Source organism: Dioscorea cayenensis, unplaced genomic scaffold (genome assembly GCF_009730915.1).
Source record: "Dioscorea cayenensis subsp. rotundata cultivar TDr96_F1 unplaced genomic scaffold, TDr96_F1_v2_PseudoChromosome.rev07_lg8_w22 25.fasta BLBR01000523.1, whole genome shotgun sequence".
Taxonomy (NCBI): Eukaryota; Viridiplantae; Streptophyta; class Magnoliopsida; order Dioscoreales; family Dioscoreaceae; genus Dioscorea; species Dioscorea cayenensis.
Window position 1 is genome coordinate 19524 of NW_024086914.1, and position 11045 is coordinate 30568.

Genomic DNA, 11045 nt, shown 5'->3' on the forward strand with positions numbered 1-11045 from the left:
ATAGTTTTATTGTTTATTTGTGTTTGTTGGGTTGAAAGAGCTACCACCTATGAAGTATGAAGCTACTCTCATAAGTCGGATACTAGCTATGCCCTAATGAGAGAAAGAGCTATCTCATAGGATGAGTGAAAGTTGCCACTCCGGTAGAAAGAGCTACCACCTCGAAAGTGTGAAAGCCACCTTAGCGGCCACTTTGGAAAGGGCTACCTTAGAGGATGTGTGAAGCTACTACCATCTTTGAAATTGTTGTCACTTTTGTAGATAAATAAGTCCCTTGTACTTAGAACTTTCAGGAGTATACCTTGGGTTGTTTTGAGTGAGTTCACACACGTACACGATTTTGGGTTTGTTGTCATTTTTTATTCAAGTTTTTAGCTAGAGCATTGACTTTTTTTTGTATTTAATGTTGAAATTTCCCTTACATGTAGAATGCTCCTCTGTACACTTTGGTGAACCTACGGCCAAGCACTTCCAATATTTCCTTCATCTATGCACAGAATGTTTAATTTTTGCTTGAGGACAAGCAAAAGCTAAAGTGTGGGGGAGTTTGATAAGTGCTTAAGTGTGAAGGAAATATTACTTAAACATGAGTATATTAAGTGTTCTTATTCCCTACTCCCTGTGGATTCGATACCCGCTCATCCGGGATTATTACTTCGACAAACCCGTGCACTTGCGGGATACACGTAATGGGACCTTCTCAAGTTTTTGGCGCCATTGCCGGGGAGTAGGTTTTCAGAGATACTTTGCACTTTGTTTTCTTAGATATTTCACCATAGGTTCTATTTCATATCTTCTTATTCTATCATCGTTTTGATTTCTTTTTTCTTTCTTTTTGGGAACAACTCCAGGTTATGACCTGAGTGAATCCCACAATATTGATTGAAGGAGATCCTGAGCTTGAACATACACTTAGAAGAAAAGGGAAAGAGCCTGTGCAAGAGCAGTCTAATTTAGCTGATTTGGAAGTGGAAGGATCTGAAAACATGGCAGAACAGAATGAGCAACAACGGACATTATCTGATTATGCCAGACATTCAGTGTTGGGGACACAATCAGGCATTATGCATCCCCCGATCACAGCTCAGAACTTTGAGGTGAAGCCGGCATTCATCCACATATTGCAGCAATCCGCAAAGTTCAACGGTTTGGCCGATGAGGATCCAAACAGTCATATACAAAGTTTTCTCGAGGTGTGTGATATGCTGAAGATAAACGGAGTGACGGATGATGCCATCAAGTTGAGAGCCTTCCTATTTTCCCTAAAGGGGAGAGCGAAGCAGTGGCTACACTCATTACCTAGAGCATCATTTACCACATGGGAGGAGATGGTAGAAGCTTTTCTTGCCAGTTATTTCCCTCCCGGAAAATCAGCAAATCTTAGGAATGAGATCTCATCCTTTGTTAATTTGGAATTGGAGTCTCTATTCGAGACATGGGAAATGTTCAAGGAACTCTTGAGAAAGTGCCCGCAACACGGATTTCAGGAGTGGATGATTGTTCAGAGCTTTTATAATAGTTTGAATCCGAGTACAAGGCAACTCTTGGATTGTTCAGATCTTCTAACTTCAAATAGAGTGGCGGCCATGACTAATTGCACCGGGTGTGGTGGAGGACATGCTCCCTTCGATTGCCCGATCTCTATCGGTGATGTTTCTTTGGTGGAGACCTCAAGGAAACCCATATAGGAATACCTACAATTCGGGTTGGATGAATCATCCCAATTTCTCATGGAGCAATCAGGGGTCCATAAAAGGCCATGAGGCCACCGGGTTTCCAACAACAACAACAAGCACCTCAGGTGGAAAGTAGAGTCTCAGGTTTGGAAACCCGAATGAATGACTTAGATAAGCACTTGACTAGATTTGTACAATCTGCAAATACAAGGTTGGAATTAGTTGTGGCTATACTTCGTAACCACACTGCCTCTTTGCATAACCTTGAAAATCAGGTGGGGCAAATTGCGAAGTCTATTTCTGAAAGGCCACATGGAAGCTTGCCGAGTAATACAGAGACCAACCCTAGAGAGCATGTGAAGGCGATCACTTTGAGAAGTGGTTGTGAGGTTGAAGGTAGGCTTCCGAATGAGAAGCCAAAAGAACATGCACCCAAGGTTATAGAGGTGGAAGAGGGAACAAGCAAAGAGAAAGTGGTGGCACCCCCACCTTTCATGCCAAGAATCCCTTATCCCTCTAGATTGAAGAATGACCAAGGGAATGAACAGTACAAGAAGTCCCTGAGTTTGTTCAAGCAACTCCACATCAATATTGCTTTTGTTGAGGCATTAGCCCAAATGCCTAAGTATGCGAAGTTCTTGAAAGACTTGTTGACTAACAAAAGGAAATTGGAGGAAAGTGCTTCAGTGATTTTAGATGCTTCATGCTCGGCGGTATTGCAAAAGAACATGCCGAACAAGAAGAAGGACCCGGGAAGCTTCATCATTCGGTGTAATATTGGCAATCTAGGTGAGGAAATGGCATTGGCGGGCTCAGGGGCCAGTATCAATGTTATGCCATACACCTTCTTTCAAAAGCTAGGCTTGGGCGAGCCTTGGCCTACTCGGATGATTTTGCAACTAGCGGACCAAACAATATGACATCCGAGAGGCATCATTGAACACGTGCTTGTCAAGGTGGACAAGTACATTTTTCCGGTTGACTTTGGGGTGCTAGACGATGAGGATGCGGATGTACCTTTGATACTTGGGAGACCGTTCCTGTGGACTTCCAAGGCATTGATTAACATGGACGGTGGAGAGCTAATTTTGAGGGTTGGGGATGACAAGTTCACATACCACCTTGCTGAAGCCATACGGCATTCTCTTGATTTCGATGATACTTTATACTTTCTAGACACTACTAATGAGATTGTTGATGAATACATGCAGGAAATGTTCAATACGGACCCATACGAGGGTTTGTTCGACCAAGAGGAGGATTATTAAGAAGTAATGATGCTTGGTGTGACGGAAGAAGTACCATCTACCCCGGGGATCTTGAAGAAGGTGCTCCAGAAAATGAAGAGGGCTAGGAGATGCAACCGGAAACACTACAAGTTTGTTGGAGACGTACGTGAACTGAAGAATTTGGATGAATTATTATTTGGTGGCCCGAAGCCCGATAATTCACCTTCTACCATCAAGAGACTTTGCACATCATGCTTTCAAGCCATGGATAAGAGTGCATCTTTCATTCATGAACCACCATGAGGTAGCACAAGGTACGTCAAGCTTAGTGACATTAAACAAACGCTTCTTGGGAGGCAACCCAACTGTTTACTATTTTCTTATCTTCTAGTTTAGTTTCTTTGCATGAATAAATTGTTAAGTGTTGGTGTCTTGATTTTTAGATGCTTGTGCTGAGATTTTCTTGTGAACTTTGAATATTCATCGTGTGTTTTCATGTGGAATTGGTGAAGTTATGTCGTTTGAGATTTATTTCATGTTTTTTTCGCTGGTAAAACTCGCATACTTGGGCAGGCTCTGATTGTGTAAACATGTTCAGAAACTTTCTGCAGTGCCTGCAGGTTTTTCTAAGGCATCCAGTGAAAACGCACTGGCGGGTGGAATTTCCACACGCCCGTGGATTTGTATTGCGAGCTCATCCAGAGAAGGCACAGAGGCTTGCGGCTGCCCCTGTAAACGACTATGCGACTGTCACACGCCCATCGGTAATTTTTGCACGGGCGTGTGAATTCCTACACTGTTGGGCGGATTATCCTGAGAGCACACAGGTGCGTGGACTTGCCCTGTGGGCGACCTTGTGAACCACACACGGGCATGGGTAATTTCCACACGCCCGTGCGAAATGCTGCAGAGGAGTTCTCTCCATCCCGAGAAAACACAGGGGCGTGTGGCTGCCCCTGTGAGTTGGGCATGTGAATGTCCACGCCCGTGCGGAATTTCAGCACGGGCGTGTAGAACACTTGGCAATTTTCTCGGATGTTCAGGGAAGCCACAGGGGCGTGCGGCTGCCCCTGTGGGTCGGGCACATGGGCGTGGGTATTTTCTGCATGTCTGTGCGAGAGCAGTCAGAGTTGAAGGAGTGTTTTCCCAAGAGCGCACAAGGGCATGTGTACGCCCCTGTGGCTCTCTTGTAATGAGGCGCACGGACGTGGGCAATATCCACACGCCCTTGTGTATGCACAGAATTCCAAGAGACTCAATTTTTTCCTTAAAAAAAGCCTTGTGAACTGTCTCATTCCTCATCTCCAGTCACCTGAAAACTACTTCTGATCATCTTCTTGACCGATCACCGTTGTTTTGGAGGATTTTTCTTCGCATATCGTGCCAATTTTTAGAGTTTTCGCATTTATTTCATCGGTAACCTTTTTCTTCGCCAACTCTTGTTTTTCGTAGATTGAATGTCTTCATGAGCATGAATTTTCATTTAACAATGCATGGTGCATGTTTAGAAAGCGTCTAGAAGCATTTTTTTAAAGTTAAATTTTTTTGAGAATTATTGTGCACCCGCATGCGGTTTCTTTTCACACCCTGGAGATCCACACGGGCGTGGGTAATTTCCACAGGCCCGTGTGGAATTCAGCACTACACCGTTCTTGAGCCTCTTTCATCATTCTCTTTTTTTTTGTATTATAGGTATGGTACCACGAGTGAGGAAGAATGAAGTTAAGCATCTCAGAGTCACCCCACCCGAGCCAATACACATGGATTTCTCAAATCCCGAGCATCAGACTCGATTTGGGAAACTTTCAGCACTTGGTTTTGGTCAAACTCATTTTGTGGATTTGCAAGTGCTATGAGATGTTCAGTGGGGTAATGAGCTAGCTGATGAGATTGATGAGATGCTAGCAGTAGGAAGCTGAAGGGGGCTACTGACGATCAGTGAGCCAGCTTACCGCACATTGACGCTTGAGGTTTTAGTATCTTTTGAGTTTCATCTGATGCATGGGAGATTTGACACTATGGAGGCTATACAGTTTCGGGCATTCGAACATCCATTTTCCATGAGTGTCACTAAGTTGTCAATTCGGATGGGCCTGTACGATGTTGCATATACAGGTACAGTGTAGTATGGACGTTTACCTGCGGATTTTCTAGTATCAATAACTCCACATCATGTGTATAGGATTCTGTGTGGACATGGGGAGTATGAACTGGGGATTTCGAAGGACACTAGGCTATCCTGGTTGAGCTACAAGGATTTGTACACGGTTATCAGCAGGTCTGTATTAGGTCGAGCCGATAACACAGCTGCTCTGACCAGGCAGGATTTGCTCTTTTTATACTCCATAGCCCGCAATGTGCCGATTCACTTGGGATGCATATTAGCGGATATTCAGAGGTATCCCTCTTGCGTTTGAGATGATCAGGATGATGGGGTTGGTACGGAGATGTGGGCCAGGGGTCTATATTATTGTTACAGCTACCCTAGAGACCGCCAGGAGTGGAGGAGATACTGCAGAGGGTTCCTAATAGATTCCCAGATCCCTCGCAGCACAGGGTCCTCGAGCTTATGACCGTATTGAGAGGCTTGAGAGCGATGTGGGTGAGATTCCGACGCAGATAGCAAAACTCATAGTTATCCAGGCAGCGCAGTACACTGAGATGTTAGACCATTTCGACATGATACAGCGGCTACTGATGGGTAGGGCACTGGTTCCCCCACCACCTCCTCCGGCATCTCCCTCACCACTTCCACCAACACCCTTCGATTTAGCACCACCAGCAGCAGCAGCAGTTGAGCCAGAGGATAATACCGACACCTCACTTTTATTTCTTTTATTTCTTTTACTTTTATGCATTTCATTTTAGACTTGTTCACTCAGAAAGGATTCTCCTTTTGAGTTTATTTTCATTTTGTATCTCGAGTTGTATTCCTTGCTTTATCTTTTATATACTCGGGTTGATTTTGTCTTTATTGAGCTTGACTGAACCCACTCATGTATGCGTGCAAATGGTCTTGTCCTCTTGGGACTTGAGACTTTGTCATGGGCACAACCAAGGTGCTTCGGCACTTGCCCGTGTGAGCTTCACAACCCGTCGGAACATTACTCCCAAGGACTTAGCTCCATCAAATGCGACACTAGGAGTCAGGGGAGTATTCTTTTGATTGCTTCTCCCACATATATTCTTCATTAATATATATTTTTTGAGTGAGTTTGAATATGTACATTGGGGACAATATACAACTTAAGTGTGGGGGAGTTTCATAGTGCACACATCTTTTTTATTGTTCTTGAATGATGTAAATGCTCACATAGCCAATGGCGGTTCACCTTAGTTACAATGATTGTATTCTTGAGTTTAGGAGAAATTTTAACATTGAATGTTTTCATGTTCTAGTTCTTGCTTGAATTTCTAGGAAGTTTTACCCGATTTACACTCAGTGCACTACTCACTCTTTAAACTCTATTGGAAACTCATGTTTGATGTTAAAGGGACTAGTTATAGTTGTTTCTTGTGTTAAATTCTGGAAAAAAAGTTTTATTGTTTATATGTGCTTGTTGGGTGGAAAGAGCTACCACCTATGAAGTATGAAGCTACTCTCATAAGTCGGATACTAGCTATGACCTAATAAGAGAAAGAGCTATCTCATAGGATGAGTGAAAGCTACCACTCAGGTAAAAAGAGCTACCACCTTGAAAGTGTGAAAGCCACTTAAGCGGCCGCTTTGGAAAGGGTTACTTTAGAGGATGTGTGAAGCTACTACCATCTTTGAAATTGTTGTCACTTTTGTAGATAAATAAGTCCCTTGTACTTAGAACTTTGAGGACTATACCTTGGGTTGTTTTGAGTGAGTTCACACACGTACACGATTTTGGGTTTGTTGTCCTTTTTTATTCAAGTTTTTAGCTAGAGCTTTGGTTTTTTGTATTTAATGTTGAAATTTCCCTTACTTGTAGAATGCTCTCTCTGTACACTTTGGTGAACCTAAGGCCAAGCACTTCCAATATTTCCTTCATCTATGCACAGAATGTTTAATTTTTGCTTGAGGACAAGCAAAAGCTTAAGTGTGGGGGAGTTTGATAAGTGCTTGTGTGATATTAATGCGAAGCATTTTTTCCTTATGTTGAGCATTACTCATCTCGGGTTTTTACACTAATATGTGTGTTTTATGTTAATTTTGTGCAGGTAGGGTTGTGAGGCCGAGTATGAAGGAAAGAAGCCAATGTGGATTATAATGCACCGATTTTGGAGGAAATCTTGCTAAGGTTCAAACGCGAAGACATAGGTCGGGTGCAAGATGCTAGAGTGTTTGCCAACCTCCTCGTATTTGAGTTAGCACAACCATTTGGAGGGGCACAAGGGCAATCAAACTCAAGACAAATATTGATTCATTGTTTTTACATTGTATTTCTTTGATTGTACTAAGCTCCATGGAGGGCTAAACCCCTAGTCGGTACTTGGGTATTTGTGAACCCTAGGATGTATTTGTTTCATTGAATCTCTTTATTATGCTTTCAATTAATTGATGTTTATTGTGAGTTCCAACCTTCAATGCTTGATTGTATGACCCTCCGCTGGGGTTTAGTTGTGCGTGCAACGGAGTGAAGCATTGAGGTGATCTTAGTATCTAGGGCTTAATCGTGGTTAGGGACCTTCCACCTGGACCAAAGGGTTAGGTCTATAATTAGGAAGAGATTTATCACTTGGAATCCCTAGAACTCATTGCAACTCTATTCGAGTGCGAGGTTGAGAGATTATTTAATCTCTCCTCCGGGACATGTATAGAGTTAGGCATAGTTGACCTTAGATTTGGGTCTATTTAATTAAGGATTTCCACGACTCACCATTGCATCGATTAGGAAGCATAATAGATGGTTCTTGCACTTGAAACAATTGTCCTAGGCGGAGCATTATCCGAGTACCCCATCTTTATCAATTGCCTTACCTCCTCCTTTACTCATGCTCTCTTACTTGTTGCTTTTACTTTTGAGAATTGAATTATTATCACACTTATCACTACTGATCTTTTATATAGCTAAGAAGCGGATTAAGTGTTTTTATTCCCTATTCCCTATGGATTCGATACCCGCTCATCCGGGATTATTACTTCGACAAACCCGTGCACTTGTGGGATATACGCAAGGGGATCTTGTCAGGTGCTCTTGTGAGTTGGGCATGTGAATGTCCACACCCGTGTGGAATTTCTACACGGGCGTATGGAACACTTAGTGATTTTTCTCGGATGTCCAGAAGATCCATAGGGGCGTGCGGCTGCCCCTTTGGGTCGGGTGCATGGGGGTGGGTATTTTTCGCACACCCGTACGAGACTGTTCAGAGATAATGAGGTGTTTTCCCCAGAGTGCACAGGGGCGTGTGTACGCCCCTGTGGCTCTCTCGTAATGAGGCACACAGGTGAGGGTAATTTCCGCACGCCCGTGTGGATGCACAGAACGCTAAGGGGCACGACTTCTTTTTAAAGAAGAATAGTTTCTCTCCTTCTACACATCTTCCAGTCTTCTGAAAACACTCTCACATCATTTCCCGACTTCATAGCGCCAATTTGGTGGGAGTTTTGCGAGGTTTTCCGGCCGGCTCTTGATTTTCTCTTCCTATATCGTCGGCAAGCCCTATTTATGATTTTGTTCACCAATTCATGGTTTCCATCGATGAATTTAGAGAAAAATGCTTCGTTTATCCAATTAGAAAGATTATTTGTGTTTTAGAACGAAGAGGAGGTAATTTCACAGTGTATTTTTGGAGTTTTAAGGCGCGGCCGTGCGGCTTTCACGCCGCGTAGATCCACACGGGCTTCTGGAAATTCCACACGACCGTGTGGATTTCTGTAGTGTTAGTTTATCAACTTGTTTGATTGATTTCGTTTCAAATTTGCAGATTATGGCACCTCGGTCTAAGAAGCAATCTGATAAGAGGCCACGTGAGTCATCCCTTGAGCCTGAGGGCATGAGTTTCGCGATTCCAGAGCATCAGGTGCCGAGGAACCAGAGAAACAGAGAATCCACACGAGCATGTGGAAATTATCCACGCCCGTGTGGAAATTACGCACGCGCGTGTGGAGCATCCATGCCCGTGTAGTCGCCCGATTCCAGCCTTATTTAAAGACGATTTAACCCCGATTTTGGTATTCGTTTCTCCTTCTTTTTCCCAACTTGAGAGAGGGCTTCGGCTAGGGTTTTGAGGGTTATTGGCCAAAGTTTTGGAGAGGTTCTATGGCTCCAACATCGTCATTCCTTAGGAAGAAAGTTGGTAGGGGAGCTTCCGTCGAGGCGTATCCTATACCGGACGAGGGAATCCTTCGACGACGAGTAGAGGACTTTCCATAAGACCATTGACACGACTATCGAGGGGGTTTCTTTATGGATTCATTGCTTTTACATTCTATTTCTTTGATTGTACTTAGCTCCATGGAGAGCTAAACCCCTAGTGGGTACTCGGGTATTGTGAACCCTAGGATATATTTTTGTTTCTTTGAACCTCTTTATTATGCTTTCAATAAATTGATGTTTATTGTGAGTTCCAACCTTGAATGCTTGATTGTATGAACATTTCCCCTAGAGTGACACAAGGGTTGAGAGTTCTTGTTGGTAACCTTGTGAATGAGTGACACACCACGAGCGTTAGACAAAGCTAAGTTGGAGAGGGTTGAGAGGGTGAGTCGAGAGGTACAGGAGCGTCCCCTTTCCCCTCCGACATGATAGATTCTACCTCCGTTCCTCGAGTTCTTTGCGGCCATAATAGAGTGAATGGTCTAACGGATGAACTTCTGCTGGGGCTTAGTTGCGCGTGCAACGGAGTGAAGCGTTGAGGTGATCTTAGTATCTAGGGCTCAATTGTGGTTAGGGACCTTCCACCTGGACCAAAGGGTTAGGTCTATAATTAGGAAGAGATTTATAACTTGCAATCCCTAGAGCCCATTGCAACTCTATGCGTGTGTGAGGTGTTGAGATTGTTCGATTTCTACTACGGGACATGTATAGAGTTAGGCATAGTTTACCTTAGATTTGGGACTATGTAATTAAGGATTTCCATGACTCACCATTGCATTGATTAGGAAGCATAATAGAGGATTCTTTCACTTGAAACAATTATCCTAGGCGGAGCATTATCCGGGTACCCCATCTTTATCGATTGCCTTACCCCCTTCTTTACTTTTGCTCTCTTACTTGTTGCTTTTACTGTTGAGAATTGAATCATTATCACACACATCATCATTGATCTTTTACATAGCTAAGATTCGAATTAAGTATTTTTATTCCCTACTCCCTGTGGATTCGACACCCGCTCACCCGGGATTATTACTTCGACAAACCCGTGCACTTGCGGGATATACGCAAAGGGAAATTGTCACTTCTCGCTCTAAAATCTACAATAATGTGTCGAAACGTGCCATGAACTCTGTATACTATGAAGCCTCCGCACCCCGAATCTCAACAATCTCTGCTCGGACCTCAGTCCGTATTACCCCCACAGTGCTCTCGAGCCTCTCAAAGTGATCATGGGCTTGAGATGGTGAAAACATGCATACTGGGGTGGGTCCTCTGCCACCGGAGGTGCCTCGATCTCCATCGGTACTGGCTGAGGCTCGGGAGCAGGCTGAGAAGCCTCAGCATCATCACCCACATCCTCAGCTATCTCTGGAGCTGATAGGACCAAAGCATAAACTCCCATCTGAACCCTGTGGACCACACCCATAAATCTCATCATCTCTAGGCTCAGGGGCGCAAGTCTAATTGTCTTCTCGGTCCCGTAAATGGAGTCCAAGAGACCCATGCCCAAAACTAGTCTCATAATGAAAGGGCCCGAGAAGATCGCTCCAAATCTGGCATACTACCCCTGATGTCGAATGTACTCTGTGATGATGTGCCCTAGATGAATCGGTATGCGCTGCACCATTAAATACAAGTACAGAAGCTCCTGCCGGCTTAGAACGCCAGTGCTATCACCACGGCCATTCATCAACCAACTCAGAATGGCGTGTAACTATCGATACATAGGTTTGGAAAGGCACGTGGCCTTGGACACCCAAGGTTCATACTGGCCCTGACCACACAACACTCGGTATGCTTTCTGTGGGGTCAACGCTCCATTGTAATCTGTCGGTAACTGGGAATACTCCTCA

General features: G+C 44.0%; 1 non-coding gene across 1 annotated transcript; it reads right to left on the minus strand.

Annotated features, from left to right (window-relative positions):
* Window positions 1-1376: 1376 nt before the first annotated feature.
* On the minus strand, window positions 1377-1483 carry LOC120254595. Its single transcript, XR_005534671.1, has one exon. It is a non-coding gene; the product is annotated as a small nucleolar RNA R71 (small nucleolar RNA).
* Between the last annotated feature and the right edge of the window lie 9562 nt (window positions 1484-11045).